The sequence below is a fragment of the Cryptomeria japonica genome, chromosome 9 (genome assembly GCF_030272615.1).
Source record: "Cryptomeria japonica chromosome 9, Sugi_1.0, whole genome shotgun sequence".
Classification (NCBI taxonomy): domain Eukaryota; kingdom Viridiplantae; phylum Streptophyta; class Pinopsida; order Cupressales; family Cupressaceae; genus Cryptomeria; species Cryptomeria japonica.
In genome coordinates, this window is record NC_081413.1 from 622,560,719 (window position 1) to 622,581,755 (window position 21,037).

Below are 21,037 nucleotides of genomic sequence, written 5' to 3' on the forward strand. Positions count from 1 at the left end.
TATGTGTATGTGTCTATATATATGTATGTATGTATGTGTGTATCTATACATATATAGACATGTATATATATATGTACATATACATTATTATATATACATTTACACATATATATATGTATGTATATATATGTATATATATGTATATGTATATGTATATGTATATTTGTATATATATGCATGTATGTATGTATGCATGTATGCACATACATACATACATAAATATATGACAACGAGATTGCCAAAGAGAATAGACCCACTTCCTTGTGTGAAGGAAGGTCAGGTAGGTTGGCTAAAATTTTGGCTTCTATCAAGATTGTTGAGGCTAATTTAATTTAAAGTTAAGCTTGGTACCCAAACATACATCATTGGATGTCCTAAAAAAATACATACTATGTCTTATCTATTGAGCCTTATTTTTTCTTAATCACCCTTCATTGGATAGAAAATTTTTACCAAGCATGGAATCCTCTCTTATGGATTGTTCTAGATGGTTAATTTATATATGTATATCTAATTTTACTTTTGGGCAAAAGGGATCCATACCTTACATTTTTTAATGCTATATATAATAGATAAATAATTACTTGTGTGATGGATGTCAAAGTAACCTTGTGACTTGGTTCATCTGCAACTACATTTTCCTTTCCCTTTACATAATAAATGTCAAAATCATGGATTCATAGGAAATCTCTATCCATATTCTTTATCAAAATTTATGTTAGGCTCTGTGAAAAAATACTATAGTCCTATTATGATTTGTATTCAATTTGAAAGGTCTTTTTACTAAGTAACTCTTTCAAAGTTTTAATACATGCACAATTGTGGCTCTCTAATTCATGGGTGAAATAATTACTTCATGATTCTCTAGTTTTTAGTTTTTATGACTTATGATATTACTTGGTCATCCTTTAATACAATTTCTCCTATGCCCTCCAGTAAATCATTGGTTAAACTATAAAATCCCTTATAGAATCAAGTAGTTAAATAATATGATTTCTTGCTAGACTTTAACTACTAAAAGGCCATTTTACACTTCTTTTACCATTCAAATGTTTTTCCTTTTCATTGAAAATAACTTATGATCTTGGAAACCTTGGAGAAATCCTTCACAAAGATTTTATAGTACCCTACTAGCTCTATAAAGCTCGTTACATTTAAAACATATTTTTTCAGTATGGGCCATATCGCAATGGCTTGAGTTTCGATAGGTCCAAAAATATATTTTCCAAAGATAAGATGTCTCTCCTTTCTCTAGTGTTTTACATGCTCCTTGAGATTCTTATACTAAGGTTGTCATGGAGAAATACCATCTCAAATATATTTAAAATTCATAAAAATAATGATTCATAAGACTCATAGAGTCATAATTTTATTTTGATTAGACTAAAAGGAACTACTAATAACTCATAGTGACCATACCTAGTTCTAAAGGGTGTCTTTATATTATCTTCCTCATTAATTCAGAGCTAGTGCTATCCATGTCTTAGGTTCATCTTAGAGAAAATAGTAAATGCTTTCATTTTATTGAAGAGGTCATCACTTTAGGGAAGAGGATATCTAATTCTAATGGTTACTTTATTGAGAATCTATAATCTATACATAGATACGATGTCCCATAATCTTCCTCATAAGTAAATAGGAGCTCCACATGGGGACTTACAATGCAGGATCACATTAATTTTGAAGGACTCTAACTTTATTTATTCAATATGGGGTGCTTGAAATGGGCTCAAATAATAGAACCAATTCAATAGAGAAGTAAAAGAGATGCCTAGGGAGAAATCCTTTTCGCTCTTCAAGAAATACGTGTTGAAGTTCTTAAAGTATTAGATAGTTAACAATGCCTACAATAGAAAATTCACTCCCTTCCTCCATATTAATTATGGAGAGTTTACATCTCTTAATCATAGCTTGTTTGGCCTTATTCGGGAAGTTATTAGCCTTGGCAAGCCTTCAGGTACCACTAGTTTCCGATGGTCATTTTGGAACTCATTTAACTTGTTCTATGAATCAAAAGTTTTTCCATGTTTTGTAAACATTAAATTATTATTATTTTTTATTATCCTTATTCTTGCTACGTGTGTATATATTTAAGGAAACAAAAATTTAAAATTCAAGAGTCTTGGATTCACGAGAAAGGAAACTATTAAACAAAGCCTAAAATTTTATTCACGGGAAATTTTATTATTATTAAAAGTCAAATTAAAATATTAAGTACAACTTATGTCTCGTTGTAAATAGAGTACATCCATAGTATCACATCATATAATCCTAGCTTAATGATCGATAAATTTTCCATGGTCTTTGTACCTCCTAGGTCAATATTTATCTTATTTAAATAAGAATCTACCTTTTTGTCTTACAAGACCCAAAATCTATTTTCATCTCTTCTCAACTTAATCATTTGGGACTAACATTGTACCTGGTTAGTAATTCAAGAGATATAAATCTATGATTGTCCCCTAAATCAACCAATATAGTGAAAAGTTGGCCACAAAAAATGCCTAGAAGCCTCTTGTTTGTCTATGACTACCACTATCTTGGTGATTGACTTGGTATTCTAATATTCCCTCTTAGGATAGTCTCTCTTGAATTTATTTCCTACTTATATTCAACATCCTTCTTTCTGTTATACCTCTTTCCTACTCTGATCCTTATAGCAGTTTGTGGGGTAGAAAGATTAAAAAAAATTACCATTATTTCTCTCTACTATTGGAGGGTGGGTGTTATCTTGGAAATCCTATGTTTTCTAAGGCATCATTATAATTTTTGGGGACCCATTTTGACAACTTAACCTTTCTTATACTCATGCTTATAATTATGAGAAAATATGGATTACTTTTGTTTCCATTATTTATTACTTTTACTATTTTCTTTAGTAGTGGTGGCTACTACAACTCATATTCTTAGGTCTTCTGAGATTATTAAAATACATCAAATTTTTATTAAAACAAGGATGAACTTTCCCACTACATCTTCCTTTACCTTCAATTAATTCACTTGTTGTATCAAGATAATAAATTTATATTTTTACTTACTCACTATCATGATTCCCTAATGCAATGAGAGGAATTTTATCATTTTTTATCATGATGGTGAGTAGATAGGTACTCCTTATGAAAAATTATCTCAAATATCTCCCATGCTATGACCCTTAAGTGATATCATTTTATGGCCAATTGATGATGCCACCACAAGAAATATTCTCCTAGTAGCTTGCTAATAGAGACATTTGTGTTACAAGTGCGGTTTCTATTGGACCGAAAGATCGACTTGTTAATGTCTGATACAACCACTAGACTTATAGAATCCATAGGAGGCAGTTAAGTTATGTCACAAATTGGAGCATTGTGTTGCACAACACAAGGAGACCAAGGGAACACACCTTGAAACAATCGCCCCAAACGCAAGCTAGAACCTGCGACCAATTTTTATTTTCTTGAATTTTCTACTTAAAGTATTATTTCTCTCATACCTAGGTCAGTCTAAAAGTGATGGATTGTGAATTTGTATTTTAGAGTTATTATAAGGGTCTAAATCTAAGGATTCTTCCTTCACTGCATACTCTTTAGTGCCCAAACTTAGGCTATGGTCTATTCTCTATTCACTTTTCCTTTATAGTTTATATATTTAGCCTTCTTATTACATTATTTTGGCTAAAATTGTATTTAATTTTGCCTAAAGTTTCCTTAGAAACATTATTGGTGTAGGTTATATTATTATAAAAAATTTCTTAGTAGAAGGTGAACTAGAGGTGTTGTGAACTGAAATCCTTTCCTTTCCTTTTCGTCTTTGGATTCTATTTCTTTCCTTTTCTAGATGAATCTTTCGTGTTCATCTAAGGTGGAGTAGTAACAAGTGTTGAAGCTTTTAAAGGCGTCAATGTACCCATCTGAATCAACTTAGATAGTTCTCACATGAGTTGAATGGCAAACTCAGCAAGAGAAGGCATTTTGTAGTTGGAGGCCATAACATCCTTTGTAGCAAAGAAGGCAGGAACAAAGAAAGAATAGTTCGGACCAAGCTTTGCAAGAATAGAAAGGCTTTGTGAAGAGGTCCTAGATCGTGTCAAAATTAGAAGGATTAAGGCATATTAGCTCATTCTCTAACTGATAACTCTCCTGTTTACCAAATAGAAGCTCAAGTTGTTCCCAAACTTCGTACGGTGTATTGTAAGACTCAACACGAAACATGAGATGAGGAGAGATAATCATGCAAAGAGTGCCAAAGGCCTTGTCCAATCTATTGATCAATTTCCTCTTTTTTGCAGCACATGTAGGTTCAATTTTTGTATCCTTGGTGACTCAATATAACCCCAACTTCTTAATAGTGATCTTAATGTGAGACTTCCACTCAAGAAAATTAGAAGTAGTAAGAAGAGGCATGTTTCTTTTCTCCATGATTATGGAAAAAGTACAGATCTAAGACAAGAAAAATACAATAATAGAGCCCAAAAATTGGAACTTAATACCTCTAAGAACAAGTATTGCGGAGCTCGGCTCAAAGGAAGGCAAAATAGGACTAGAACATGCACTGTTGACTTCAGAAAGAAGAAACAAAAATATGATTAAAAAACTATAAATAAGGACCCAATATCTGGATAGAGCTCTAAATCATCTTTTCGTTGGTCACATTCTTCTCACAGCCAAGACAGTCTTCTAATATTAATATTAATTGGTCATATCAATTGGTCACGTCTTCTCACAGCCAAGACAGTCTTCTAAGGAATAAAAATATAGATATATCATCTTCCTTTCTTCATTCTTCTTAAATGTAATTGTTTGGTTTGGCCACTAACAGGTGCCATTGTCTACTTCATTTTCTAAATCCTACACTGTAAATGACTATGATTTCCTATGCATAAATGTACTTTTTTTTTTAATCCTCTTCTAAAGATCAGTATTGAAAGACCCAGTTAGGAAATAAAAGAATTTAACTGATAGTAGTGAAGTTCTTGACAGTTTAAAATGGAGTGGAGAATGTCAACCAGCCTCCTCATTATCAAATGAGGATAGGAAACATGTTAGATCTGTAAGGGATCATTTGAGAGTGCATTAAATTTGTTTTCTTATTCAGTTCTGTTTTTAGATTTATAAACAGTTTCATGCCAAAAATTATATGGAGGCTCTCGTTATTTTGTGTGGTCTGGAGAGAGGTTGTATTCTTGGTTGGAGAAGGATTATTTGTGAGTCTGATTCATAGGTGCTGGTGAATATGTTGAATGGACAGTGGATGGATGAACTCTAATAATTCTGACAGATTCCAAAATTAGAATTGGTTTGTGAAATAGAATTGCAGATTTTCTGATCAAATAGGCATCAGATCGGATGCAAAAACTAGAATATTGTATATATTTAAGTCACATGTTTTAACAATTAGTTTTAGAGGATAACACTATGTAATTCTTTGCTGGACTATAGGTCCTTGTTTTGTAAGTCTCAGTATTTCATAAAGTTTTAACCTTCTTTGAGAACAAAACAAAAAATTGGTCCATATTTTAATTCATCTCATGTGATAATATAAAGGCTACTTAACATTCTCGACTCCTGATTTTGAACTACAGAAATATCGTTTCTATCTAATATATTCTTATATTCGTTAGTTAAGTCTCTCAATAGTGACCCAAAATAGAAGATTAAGTAAAAACAAATACACTTTTAATGTAATACAAGATCATAGTCGTTAACAGAATAGGAAATCTCACACTTTCACCCAAGAATTCTATTAAAAATACAGCAGTCAAACCAAAAAACTTAACAACCTCACAGAAAATAAAAAAGAATAAAATGTACAGCAGTAACTATCTTTCTACATCTTGGCTGTAGAAAGAAATGATCATCATAGAAAGAACTGGTCTTCAATTAATACATAATTTGCTACGCATTTCTCTGAATAGAATGTCACCATAATAACTTAATTTTCATTAAAACTGGATAAAATTGCAGAAACAGAGAATGACAGCAGACAAACATAAAGACCTAATAGAATATTAGAAGTAAAAAGAAATAAAGACTACGGCAGTCACTATCTTGGCTATAGAAAGAAATTGCGTCCAACTAATAATGAATTTGACTAGTAGCAGGTTAAAAGATACTTCATACCTCCTATTGACTGATTCATGTTATCTCTTTGTACATTTTTTTTTCTAAAATTCAGGATAGTAATGAAATATACTATTCAATACAATGCTTAATTAATTAAAAATTAATTGGTCACTTTCTTTATACAGCCAAGATGGTCAAGTTAAAGAATAAAAGTATAGATATATCATCTACCATGTTTTATACTTATAGTGTAATATTTTGGTTTGGCCACTAATAGATGTCAATCTCGGTTTTTCTTCTTGAATGTAATAAATGTGTGAGATCTCCTACACTGTAAATGACTATAATTTTCTATTACCTACATGTAAATTTTCTTTTTAAGATTAAGATTGATGGACGCAGTTAGCAAATATAAGAATTTAATTGATAGAAGCAAATGTTCTTGACAGTTTAAAATGGGCGAGTAAGAAATGTCAACCAGACCTCGTAATTATCAGATGAGGATAGGAAACCTGCCCAGATCTGATAGGGATTATTTGAGAATGCAGTATATTCGTTTTATTTTTCATTTATGTGACCTCTCTCATAAAAATTGAGATAAAATAAATATAACTACATTTTCAGATCATCCATAATAGATCTGCCAGTTTCTTCTTATGTGATAATGGAAAGGCTGCCTAACATTTTTCACTCGTTTTTCAACTGCAGAAATATCATTTCTATCCAAGAAATTCTTATATTTGTTATATTTGTTAGCTCTTTGATGTATTACAAAAGCATAGTCGTTCACAGAATAGGAAATCTCACACTTTCATTACATTCAGAGTACCAATCTAATAATTATATTAGTAGTCAAATAAAAAAAAATTAACGAATTTATACAAATAAAAGAGAATAAAAAGTACAGTGGTGATTATCTTGGCTATAGAAAGAAATGGACCATTGAATACTGAATTTGCTACACATTGTTCTGAATAAGTATCAGCCTTATCTTTTGGGTAAAATTGGAGAATTAGAACATTAAAAAAAAATAGCTTACATAAATCAGCTAGTAGGAAACATGAAGTTCCTGATCCAACCCATTGATCTGTTTGGTTTTGCCAAATCCGATCAGCAAGTGATGAATTAAAAATTACAAAAAATCATCATACCCACTTACTTACAGAACATAAGAGTAACATAGAACAAAAACAATAAAGAACTACACCCCATAGTCAGTCAAATAATGTGTCTGTATTAGGTAAACTGTTGTTCCCAACTGGGGGAACCCTTGCAGTCCATGCATGGTCCCCTTCCATCCAGACTCCAATTAGACCATTAACAATCTGTTCTACATGACAGTGTGCATTTTGGGTACGAATTTGTTCTTCTTCTCCACAAACAACATCCTTTCTAGCTTGTCTTTGTCCCAACTGGTGCATGAACCTCAACAGGCTTCTTCAAACACTATATTGTTGCTACCAACCCAGTCCCATGTACAGCCATCAGATAATTCCTTCAAATAAACAATTGTAGAGCCATCCTTGATCCATTGATCAAATTCGCCTTCATCTAACCTAAGGACCACAGTAACCTTCAGGGAAATTAAGTGAAAAATGAGTCTCCTCAGAGACTCACTAAGGTTCCTAGATTTACCAGTAAAGACATCATCATTGCGAAATTTCCATATCAACCATAAAATCTCTAGAGAAAGACAAGACCAAAAGAGACCAGCCATCTTCTTGCAACCTTTAATGAATCCAAGGCAAGCATCCAAGAAAGAAATAGAGCTATCACTAAAACTTTATACCAAAAGATTTCCACACTTCCTTAGCAAAGTGACAGTCAAAGAAAACATGATTTACAATCTCAAGGAGGCGGCATATTTTACAAATGAAGAAGTTTCTCTCAAAGTATTTCAAGGGCAGTTTATGAAGGATCAGCTGCCAGCCAAAGAATTTTTAGTTGGTTCTGAGGGACCTGCCAAAAATCTCATGAAATAATTACTCTAGCATTGCTGGAGCTAGACAAGGTTCCAAGAGGAGTTAAGGTAATCAAAGATGCAGTCAATATTTAACAGGGAATCATAGATAGTTTTGGCCTTGAGGAGGGGTAGGGGCGTGCCATCCGACCAAAAAAGGACAGCGGGGGGAGATTGAGAAGGGCAGTAGTGGTGCTAGGACAGGATAGGGGAGATGGCATCTCTCAGGACTTTAAAGGTTCTAGATTGAGAGTGAGAAATACCAAATTTGACGGAGAGCTCCTTCCAAGAGAGCAAAATTTCATTCTGCTTAATATCATCCAATACCCTAACGCCTTGGTTATGCCGATTGAGGGCAGAGAAGCCTTGCAATAAAGCAAGAAGTTTACCATTATGCTTCAAATTCCACCAGATGGATTTATCCCCTGTGATAGAATCTAAATTAGCGGACGGTCTAATAAACTTCCTTACAACTTCCCAAGCTTTCCATCGTGCCTTTAATACCTTAGACCCAGATGGAGCCACCTGAAATTCACCTACCAACAAGTCACCTAAAAGAAGATTCTTCCATTTTCTGGCTCTCTTTGGAACTAATCGAGAAATATTGTGTCTAATAAGAACATTCCAAGGCTCATTGCCATCGATGGCCTTGAAAATCCATTTAGATGCTAGAGCAATACCCATACCACCGTTTTGTTTCTTCATAATACACCATTCCCATTTAACAACATGTTGCTTCTTGCTACCTTTCCCATCAGACCAAAAAAAATTTCCGATTTGATTATGGATATAGTTAAATTGGTAGTTCCAAAAGAATCAAGCTAAGGAATAGTAAATGTTATATGAAGACATAATCTTTTGGCATACCTGGAATCTTCTTGCCAAAGACAGAAAATTTCTATTCCATTTAGATAACTTCTTATCAATCTTGTTTCTAATCCACTCCCACATTTCTTTCAAATTAGGGACAACGCTGAAGGAAAGGCCAAGGTACTTCACAATTTGATTTGGACCTTCCCATTTGAGAGGGAATCTACAAAGCCATCTGAGTGGAGCTTCCTCCCATCCTAGGAAACAGGATTTATATAATGCTATTTTGCTTCCAGGAGCATGGCAAAATATATCTAGGTTCTCCAAAAAGGTTGATAGATTGCCTTCTTCCATTTCCATCAAAACTATTGTGTCATCGGCAAATTTAATGTTTCTTACTTCATCCCCATTAGAGAGACTGATACCTTTGACCCTGGGAGAAACTTCATTGTCATTCAAAAGGTAAGAAAGAGCATCAGCAACAAGAACATGGAGGGTAGGTGCCAGGGGACACCCCTGTCTGATAGACCCAGAGAGTAGGAAGCTTTTAGATCTTAATTCATTAACTTCAACCATGACATTAGAATAAGAGAGAAGAGTCTTGATAATCTTAAGAATGAACCAGGAAAACCTAAAGATTTAAGCATTTGGAGGATAAAATCCCACTCTATCCTATCATAGGCTTTTTCAAAGTCGATGAGTAGCATGAAACTCTATTTTCCAAAGTGTTTGGACCAACTTAAAGCTTCCCAACAAGTTACCAAATTTTCCAAGATATACCTGCCTATAACAAAACCAGTCTGAGTTGAACAAATAATCCTAGGCAAAATGCTTTCCAATCTCAGAGCAATCACTTTTGCCAAGATCTTATAAGAAACATTTAGAAAGGTGATCGGTATAACCTTAGCTCTAATACCATGTTAAATTTGTGCCCTAGATTAGTAATCAGATTTGTAACATTTAATCATGCCCTAGTTTATTAGTCGAATTTATAATTTAGTAAACTATAATCAAGTAAATTAAAGAATGAAACAAGGAACCAAGAGACAAACACAAATTCCTTGGGAAAACCTTCAAGGAGGAAAAACCCACCACTAAAGACCCACATATCAGATTATGTATTCACTCTTATTGCACAAATACAATACTTAGCTTGCTTTTCTGAATCTGATCTTTATATATATAATACAATGTTTAACTTTTTCAATATTAATTGGTCACTTCCTTCATACAGCCAAGATGGTCAAGTTAAGAATAAAGGTATAGATATATCATCTGCTATTTTTTATGCTTTAGTGTAATATTTTGGTTTGGCCACTGATAGATGTCATTCTTCTTTTTTTCTGAATGTAATAAATGTTTGAGATCTCCTACACTGTAAATGGCTATAATTTTCTATTACACGTGTGAATTTTATCGTAATCATCATTTTAAGATTAGTATTGAGAGACCCAGTTAGCATATATAGGAATTTAATTGGTAGAAGTATATGTCCGTGGTAGTTTAAAATGAAGGAGTGAGAAATGTCACCAAGGCCTCCTCATTATTAGATGAGGAGGATAGGAAACCTACCCAGATCTGCTGAGATAATTTGAGAATGGAGCATATTTGTTTTATTTCCTATTTATGTGACCTGTCTCATAAAAAATTGAGATAAAATAAATCTAACTACATTCTCATTTTATTCATAATAGATCTGCCAGTTTCCTCTTATATGATAATGGAGAGGGTGCTTAACATTTTCGGCTCGTTTTTCAACTGCAGAAATATCATTTCTATCCAATAATCTTATATTTGTTAGCTGGGTCTCTCATTAATGACCCATAATTAATAGAAGATTAAGAAAAAAATACACTTTGATGTATTCCAAAATCATAATCGTTTACAGAATAGGAAGAGAACAAATCTAAGAATTCTATTAGTAGTCAAATAAAAAAAAATAAACGAACTTAAACAAATAAAAGAGAATTACAGTGGTGACTATCTTGGCTATAGAAAGAAAATAAAAAGTACAGAAGTGACTATCTTGGCTATAGAAAGAAATGGACCATTCAATACTGAATTTGCTACACATTGTTCTGAATAAGTCTCAGCCTTTTCTTTTGTGTAAGATGGGAGAATTAGAATATTAAAAAAATAGATTACATAAGTCAGCTAGTAGGAAACATGAAGTTCTTGATCCAACCCATCGATCTGTTTGGTTTTGCCAAATCTGATATCTCTGTAATTAGAAGCCTTTCGAACTGTTAGTAATGTCCTATCCTTTTTAATGCTAGTTGACTGCAGTGAAAGAAATTGTTAATCAAAAAGAAGATTGATAAACTGTATGGAAAATAGAATGCCAATTCTTATAAAACTCTTTAAATGACCAATTATGAAAGTCTGAAGATCTGTAAGGCTTCTGTTTGATAAGTAAATTTTGTTGCAACTGAGAAATTTTGTTCTTACACAAATGATAATTCGAACACCTTGGCTGTATTTCGACTTCTAAGATTTTGTATGCTTCACATAAATCTGCTAGATCCAAATACTCAGCGTCCAGTAGCGTTCTCTGCATTGACCAATTTAAAAAGAAAAGTGACTGACACAACAATGTGAGTAACACGGTGTTAAAGGAGAGATCTATAGGAAATCTAAGAAAACTCACCGCCCTCCTAGGAAAAGAATACATATGGGTCCTACAATGTAATAAATACATTTTTAATGTAATACAAGATTATAGTCGTTCACAGAATAGGAAATCTCACACCTTCAGCCAAGAATTTTAATAAAACTACAGTAGTCACACCAAAAACGTACAGCAGTGACTATCTTTCTAAATCTTGGCTGTAGAAATTTGCTACATAATTCTCTGAATATCAGCCCGTTCTTTTTGTTTAAAACTGCATAAAATTGTAGAAATAGAGAAGCACAGAAGACAAACATAAAGACCTAAAAGATTATCAGAAGTAAAATGGAATAAAGGCTACGACAGTCACTATCTTGGCTATAGAAAGAAATTGTGTCCAATTGATAACGCATTTGCTAAGCAATGCTTTGAATAGAATATCTTAACAATGACCTAACTTCGTTAAGTACTACCCTTTTCCTTTGTATCAGATTGTAAAATTTAAAAACAAATTAATAGCCCAAAAAAAATTATTACTAGAAAAGTGATAGAAGGCATAATTTTGTGCTTCTTGTCCAAACTATTAGTTTTTGTGACTCAGACCAACGATCAGACTTTCAGTATTTAATTTGAGATTAACATTAAGTGAATGATAAGAAAGTAAACGAAACAGAGAAACCAAATGCATAAGAGACCAACTCAATTACCCTGGAAAACCTGCAAGGAGGAAAAACCTAGCACTAAAGACCCACAGGTCAGATTATGTATTCAATTCTAAATTGTACCAATACAATACTTAGCTCAAGTCATGTGACTTAGATCTGGAATCTTCAAACTGCACACTTGAATGAATCAAATCTGCCCTTTTAATACACCAGGTCTGCACTTCGATATTCACCAAGTCTGCACCATCTAACATTAATAAGGAACACCAAAATTGCTTTGTCTTCCTTGAATAAGTTTGCCAAGTTCACCTCTTATTTTCACACACCAAGGAGTAGATGGATTTCACTGATTGCATGAATGAATTAACTGATTTGAACTTGGCAAATGATCTTTATTTATATGTGCATATAACCTTTAAGTCAGCCTTAACTAAATATATATGTTTGGAGCCAAAATGGTTTAGTGTGGCGTGTTCATTATAGGGCTGGCCTTGTTTATGAGCACACTACCCTCTTTGGCGTGAAGGGTCCAGCCCTACACGTTATGCTTTGGTAAAAGGGGACCCAGTCCTTTAGGGATTTAGATGTTGCCTTAGGCAATCCTAATCCCCTTTTCAGAGCCTAGTCATAAACAATTCTCCCTCTTAACTGGGGAAGACAAGAATACATAATCTGAACCTTTAGAGTTCCATCTAACATACTAGCATAGAATGGATCTAGAACACAAGCATAGAATTACATCTTCCACCTAGCACACGATCATAGGATGGCTCTAGTACACAAGCATAGAAGGTGTAATACACAAGTGGGTCTTTACATAATTATAATTTTTCATCTAGCACACAAGCATAGAATGGAACCTTCCATTCTTGCACACAGGCGAAGAATGGACAAACCCTGCAGTAGAGAGTCATTGAGATTGAAGCTCCCTCTCAACCAGAGTTTCATTTTCCACAATACCAAGTCTGTCTCTAAAGTATTCAAACTTCACTCTGGATAAGGGTTTGGTAAAAATATCTACAACCTGTTCACCTATGCTAATATACTTCAGCTAAATGGTGCCTCTTTGCACCATATCCTGAATGAAGTGATAATGAGTTTCCACATGCCTGGACCTGTCATGGAACACAAGATTCACTAAAATCTTTATATAGCTTTGATTATCACAATGAATAGTGGTAGAACCACTAGGTTGACCAAACAGTCCAATAAGAAGTTTGCGAAGCCACACTACTTCTCTAGATGCAATAGATGCTGCAATTTACTTAGCTTCTGCAATATTCAATGCTACTAAAGATTGCTTTCTACAAGCCCAAGAGATTACTACAAAACCCAAGCTGAAGCAGATACCTGAAGTACTTTTCCTATACTTGACACTTCCTACCCAATCTGAATCAAAATAGCCTTCCAAGGAGATTGATGTATTAAGTGAATACTTCAGCCCATAACCAATAGTGCCTCAGAAGTATCTCAGAATGTGCCTAGCCGCAACTAGGTGAACAAGTTTAGGCATGCTCATGAACTAACTAAGAGCATTCACAGCATAACAAATATCTAGTCTAGTGTTTATTAGATACATCAAGGATCCAATCAACTGCATGTACTCAAACGGATCTCCAAAATTAGAGTTAGTTATAGAAACACTTAACTTCTTTAAGTTAGATTCTATAGGAGTAGACATAGGTTTATAGTACATCATTCTAAATCTTTTCAGAATATCAATAGTGTACTTTCCTTGACTTAGAAAAATTTTATTGTATTTTTGCCATACTTCTAACTCTAGGAAGTAATGCATTAGACCTAGATCCTTCATTTCAAATTTTGAGACTATTTCTTTCTTACATCTCATGATCGATTTATTTTCACCAGTGAGAAATAAAGTATCCACATATAAAACTAGAATTAGCATATCATTATTACATATTTTCAAGTAAAGGTTAGCATTAACATCATTCTTACAAAACCCTAAGCTTAGTAAGTATTTATCAATTCTTTCATACCAAGCACGAGGAGCCTATTTGAGCCCATATAAGGCTTTCTTCAACCTGCAAACATGAGAGTCTCTTTTATGGATAACATAACCTTTTGGTTGCTCAATATAAACTTCTTCCTCAATAACACCATTAAGGAAGGTTGTCTTAACATCCATTTTATGTATATTTAGCAATAGGAGCGAATGTTTCCTCATAATCTATTCCTTCCTTTTGAGAAAAACTACGAGCTACAAATCTAGCTTTATATTTCTCAATACTACCATCAGCATTATGCTTAGTTTTAAATAACCATTTAGAGGAAACAACAAACTTACCTTTGGGTCTGGGTACAATGTCCCAAACATCATTCTTGATGATAGACTCATACTCTTCATCCATGGCTGACTTCCAAGCATGATGAGTCATAGCTTCTTCGACATCGTGAGGTTCAAACTCAATGATGTTGCACATTACAGAAATGTAGTTGGCATTATTTTGAGGTCTCTTGCTATCTCTGAAGGTTCCTCTAGGAGCAACAAATCCTTCACCATCTTGAATAGTGTTTCTAACCCAAAGTGGCCTCTTCTTGCTGACCACAATATCCTTAGGTATATCTATAGAGTCCATGGGTTCTGCTGGATAATCCTGAACTTCTTGATCCGGGAGATCAATAGACTCCTTCTGTATCTTAGGGTTAGTATAAACATTTGATTCTTGATTTTCAGTCACAATATCATCATTATCAGATAATGAACCTTTAGATCTTTTGAATGCAATATCTTCTTTAAAAGTTACATCTCTACTTACCTCAACATACCTTTGACCTGAAATGTAAATCTTGAAGGCTTTGGAAGACTCATTGTATCCTACTAAGATGCCTTTCTTTCCAGAGGAATCCAACTTGGTTCATTTTTTCTTAGGCACATGAACATACACAAGGCTCCTGAAGATCCTTAAGTGGCTGATGTCAGGTTTGATTCCTATAAAGGATTCTTCAGGGGTTACATTCTTTAGAGCATGATGAGGACATCTATTTTGAATGTAAACCATTTTTTTGGATGCCTCCACCCACAAGAAGGGTTGCAGGTCTTGATCATGAATCATGGCTCTTGCAGCTTCAACAATGGTCCTGTTCTTTCTTTCAGCAACTCAATTTTTCTGAGAATTGTAGGGAACACATAACTGCCTCTTAATTCCTGTCTCAACACAAAAATCATGAAAACTACCTGAGGTGTACTCACCTCCATTGTCAGACCTTAAACATTTAATTCGTTCTTCAGAAGTATTTTCAACTAAGGCTTTGAATTCTTTAAATCTATTTAAGACTTCGTTAGAGTCTTTAGATTTAAGAAAGTAAATCCATGTTTTCCTAGAAAAATCATCTATGAAGATAACATAATAAAAGAAACTTCTAGGAGATGCTACAGACATTGGACCACATAGATCTGAATGAATAAGCTCTAACTTTGCTTTAGCCCTACTATCACTTTTATGAAATGGGCTCTTCACATTCTTACCCATTGCACCTTTACAAGCATCATCATGAGGTAAACTAAGTTTAGGCATACCTTTAACCATTTTACCAAGAGTGGGGAGAGCTTGAAAATGCAGATGTCCAAGTCTTCTATGTCATAGCTCGCATGATTCAGGAGCCTCATGAATGAGAGCTTGAACTGTGTTAGTTGCAAGCTTATACAAACTATCACATCTATTTCCAATAACACGAGGAGATTTGAAACTAGATTTCTTAGACCAAGCAAGTATTTTACCCTCAGGAAAATGCTATTTGCAAACCCTTATTTTCTAAAGCAGAAATGGAAATAAGATTTCTTTTAATTCTAGGTACAAAAAGAATATCACTGAGTTGTAAGGAAAAACCAGAATCTAGTTTTAAATAAGTAGTATCAGAACCTTTTATCGAATATTGAGCATCATCACTGATTACCACATGAAGGTTGGTGTCCTTTCCTATCAGATATGAAAGATGCTCACGGTAACCTGAGATGTGTCTAGAGGCTCCATTGTCAATTATCCAAGTATCATTGTCTGTAGGAACGTTGCTCGATAGAGCAGAGATAAGAAGATAGTCCTCATTTTGTTCAGCGACTTCATTTAAATTGGCTTCCCTTTCTTTAGGATCATTCTGACAATCTCTAGCATAGTGACCATACTTATCACATCTGAAACAACGAATGTGGGAGGAATCTCTTGACTTCCTTCTTGGATTGTAGGAAGAGGTTATAAAATCTTTGCTTCTCTTTTCTTTCTTCCAATGCCTACCTTTCCTAGACTTAGTTGTGAGAACATGATTATCATCTTTGTGAGAGTTCTTGAGTTTTCCTCTTCAATGCAATCAGATTGGAGACACTCAAAGTTGGGTTGTTCAGCTCTTCCACCACTTATGCATCCTTTCAAAAATTCTCAATAAAAGCTCTGTTAGTAAAACCTTAAACCCTTATCGGTAACACTAGTTCTTCTATCAGTAACCAAAACCTGTCTATCGGTAACCAACCATAATGGCTAGTGTTGACATTAATGAAAAAACATCAACGCAACATATAATAAATTCCTTCATATTGCCAATAGTACCACCTCCATAAAATCGTGATATCAAATCCATGTACAATGTAATAGAAAAATGACACTTGCTTGAGTTAATTAATTTACTACTCTAAATTCCTATTATTGAAGCAACTAGTGTATATGTTTCTTGATCATTGTCTCAATAGATGCATGCACTAGGTATTACAAGATCATTTTGATGACCAACCTCAATGAGTATGACTATGAATTTGGCTACACTAAGAGTCTAAGTTTCTATTCTAATTTATTACTTTATGAAGTATGATAAACATTAAATTTACTAATTTCAGAGCATCGTTACTAGCACTTTGAGATAGTACCACTTTTGTAAAATCACGATATGAAACTGATCCAAAATGCAATGGAAATGCATGATACTTGTATCAATCAATTAATTAACATGAAATTAATTTGGCCTATCTAATTTCAGTTATGGCAACTTGTGTGAATTACAGATCCTTATCACTATCTTACTATGGTTTAATCAAGCTTAAAGCCTTAAACTATTCAAATTTAATACACTTGTTAGGTTTTGTACTAATTTACAAAATCCAAGCAACTGAATTAATGCAAGAAAATATTTTCTTTTATATTAGACTTGTGTGGTCCTAATACATTTTGACTTTTTAAAATTTTTTTGGGTTTTCTTTGCTAGTTCATGAAAAATTAGCTTGAGTTTCCAACTTTCCTTTTTGCAAGTGTATTTGGAAAACACTTTAGTCAGAGATTACTTGTTATTGAACCTCTCAAGGACATGCAATGAATTGATGAATTCAGGTTAAATTTTTTGTAAAGGAAGGACATATCATTCTTTTAGATGGCTTAATGTCATTTGTGTGTACACTTTACGCTCTTCACTCTAGCCCCTAGGTAGCATCCCAGAGATACTTTTGGAATTTTTTGTTATTTTGACAATTTTGGAAAATTTTGAATCCATTGTTTGTAATATCCCAGGGATAGTTAGAATTTTGTAAGCTTATTGTTAACAAAACTTATGCACAAAGGAGGGAATGAATGCAATAAATAAAAAAAATGATTAAGCAATGGAATTTGTTATAATAATGATTATTAACAATTAATTAAAAAAATTGAATTGTGATTTTGAACAATAAATGCCTTTAAATAAAATTATAACATTTTGTAATAATCAGATCTAAAAATATACTTGAAAATTATACAAGTCACTAGTTAAAATTAGAATAATAAATTAGGGTTTTTGTTAATTTATCCTCTAGATTTATGAAATTCAATTAAAAATAACAATTATGAGTGCAAATTTAAAATCTAAAATGCATACAAAATTAGACCAGAGACAAAAATTCAAAATTAAACATGCAAGATGTTGGGTTCACCTAAATGTAATGTGGTGGAAATTAGGAATTTGGGTTTTACAATTAAATCCACTAAATATCCCAATTCATACTAATAAATTGAAATAGAGTTGAACCCAATAGATCTAGGCTCAATTCTAATGGGAAAGAGACAAAGACTTTGATTAGATTCAACTGGTTAAGGTTAATTATCATCTTTCTTAGTTTAATTGTAATGTAATTTATTAAATAAGGGTAAAACTATGAATTATTTGAGTAATATGATAGAAATAGTAATCTATACTCCTGTTGAGAGACAAACTTTGATCTTAGAAAAGAAGATGTCTAGAATCTATTCTCAGAAGTTCAACTTGATTTTTTAGGATTAGGTAGCACAAATTTTCCAACTCTATACCTATTTCCTGTACATAGAAATAAAGAGAAAAATAATGGTTATAGGGGATTTCCTTAGGTCAAACCTCAACTTTGGAATTAATCATGAAATTGAATTGGAAAATGTAATGAAAGACTACAATAAGGTACTTTCCTTTTCAGGGAAAGACTGAATCTAAAATGTAATTCTTGAAACCATAATGTTTACCTTGATGATTTTTAGTTTTTTTGTGCACGAAGATTTTAGGGTTTCATGTAGGTTTCCTTCATAAAACATTGATCATAAATGTCACCTTCAATGCTTGAACTTGACTTCAAGTTTCTTCTTCGATTCATGATGAATGACTAATTGCTTTCTCATTTGTGTTTGCTAAACTGGAATTTGGTTAGATGATTGATTAGATTTCAAATGAGAAGGGTATACCTCCTTTTATACTTGATTGTCAAAAATCAAATTGAATTTCTGAAACATGCCAACTTAGGATCAAAATTATAGCTCTTTAATTATGATCATTATGATGCTACAATTTGGGGCCCAATTAAGAGGCCCAAGGCATAGTAGGCCTTGGTGTTGATTTTGGACCAAGGTGTGGTACACTCTATTCCTAAAAGTGAGGAGTCCAAATTGGGGGGAAAATAGGGAAGTTGATTAAAATGCAGAATAGATGGGTGGTCTGAACAAAATCAACATTGCAATGAGACCTTTGAAACTAGAATGCCAAAGTGAGGCTTAAATGTGGACAAAATTGAAAGTGAATACAATTTAGGACACTAAACATATACATATACATATACATATACATATATACATATACACATATATACACATATATAAACATACATATACATATACATATACATATACATATACATATACATATACATTTACATATACATATACATAAACATATAAATATATATACATGCACATGTACATATATGTATACGTATATATCTATATGTCTATCTATGTGTATATGTGTATATATGTATATATGTATATATCTATATACATACATATCTATATATATTCCTTTCCCTTGTTCGATCTCTTGGTTCATTTACTCAACCCAGTTCCTTCTCCTGAGAAGCTCATGCCTGAAGGAGAACCGCTTAGTTGATAGTTTCGAATGAAGTACTTCATTTGATTTCTTATGTATATGTATGTATGTATATAGATATACATATATGTATATATGTATATGTATATACATATATTCATATACAAACATACATATATATGTACGCGCACACACACACACACACACACACACATATATATATGTAAGAATGTGTGAATGTATGTACATGTATACATATACACATACATACATACATACATACATATATATAATAAATGACTAATTGCTTGCTCATTTGAGTTTGATAAAGTGGAGTTTTTAAAGATGATTGATTAGATTTCAAATGAGAGGGGTATACCTCCCTTTAAACTTGACTGTCAAAAAACAAATTGAATTTTTGAAACAGACCAATACTAGATGCAAATTCTAGTTCATTAATTATGATCATTATGAGGCTACAATTTGGGGCCCAATTAAGAGGCCCAAGGCATGGTAGGCCTTTGTCTTGATCTAGGACCAAAGTGCGGTACATCCTATTCCTAATAGTGAGGAATCCAAATTGGGGGGAAAATAGGGAAGTTGATGAAAATGCAGAATAGATGGGATGTGTGAACAAAATTAGCATTGCAATGAACCCTTCAAAACTGGAACACCAATGTGAGGCTTAAGTGTGGACAAAATTGAAAGTGAGTACAATTTACAACACTAAGAATATGCATATATATAGATGTATGTATGTATGTATGTGTGTGTGTGTGTATTTATATATGTGTGTGTATATGTATATATGTATATATGTGTATGTGTGTGTATATATGTGTATGTGTATGTATATATGTGTGTGTGTATATATATGTATGTGTATGTGTATGTGTGTGTATCAAGATAATAAATTTATATTTTTACTTACTCACTATCATGATTCCCTAATGCAATGAGAGGAATTTTATCATTTTTTATCATGATGGTGAGTAGATAGGTTCTCCTTATGAAAAAATATCTCAAATATCTCCCATGCTATGACCCTTAAGTGATATCATTTTATGTCCAATTGATGATGCCACCACAAGAAATATTCTCCTAGTAGCTTGCTAATAGAGACATATGTGTTACAAGTGTGGTTTCTATTGGACCGAAAGATCGACTTCTTAATGTCTGATACAACCACTAGACTTATAGAATCCATAGGAGACGGTTAAGCCATGTCACAAACCGGAGCGTTGTGTTGCACAACGAAAGGAGACCAAGGGAACACGCCTTGAAACAATCACCCCAAATGCAAGCTAGAACATGCGACCAATTTTTATTTTCTTGAATTTTCTACTTAAGGTATTATTTCTCTCATTCCTAGGTCAGTCTAAAAGTGATGGATTGTGAATTTGTATTTTAGAGTTATTATAAGGGTCTAAATCTAAGATTCTTCCTTCACTGCATAGTCTTTAGTGCCCAAACTTCGGCTATGGTCTATTCCCTATTCACTTTTCCTTTATAGTTTATATATTTAGCCTTCTTATTACATTATTTTGGCTAAAATTGTATTTAATTTTGCCTAAAGTTTCCTTAGAAACATTATTGGTGTAGGTTATATTATTATAAAAAATTTCTTCGT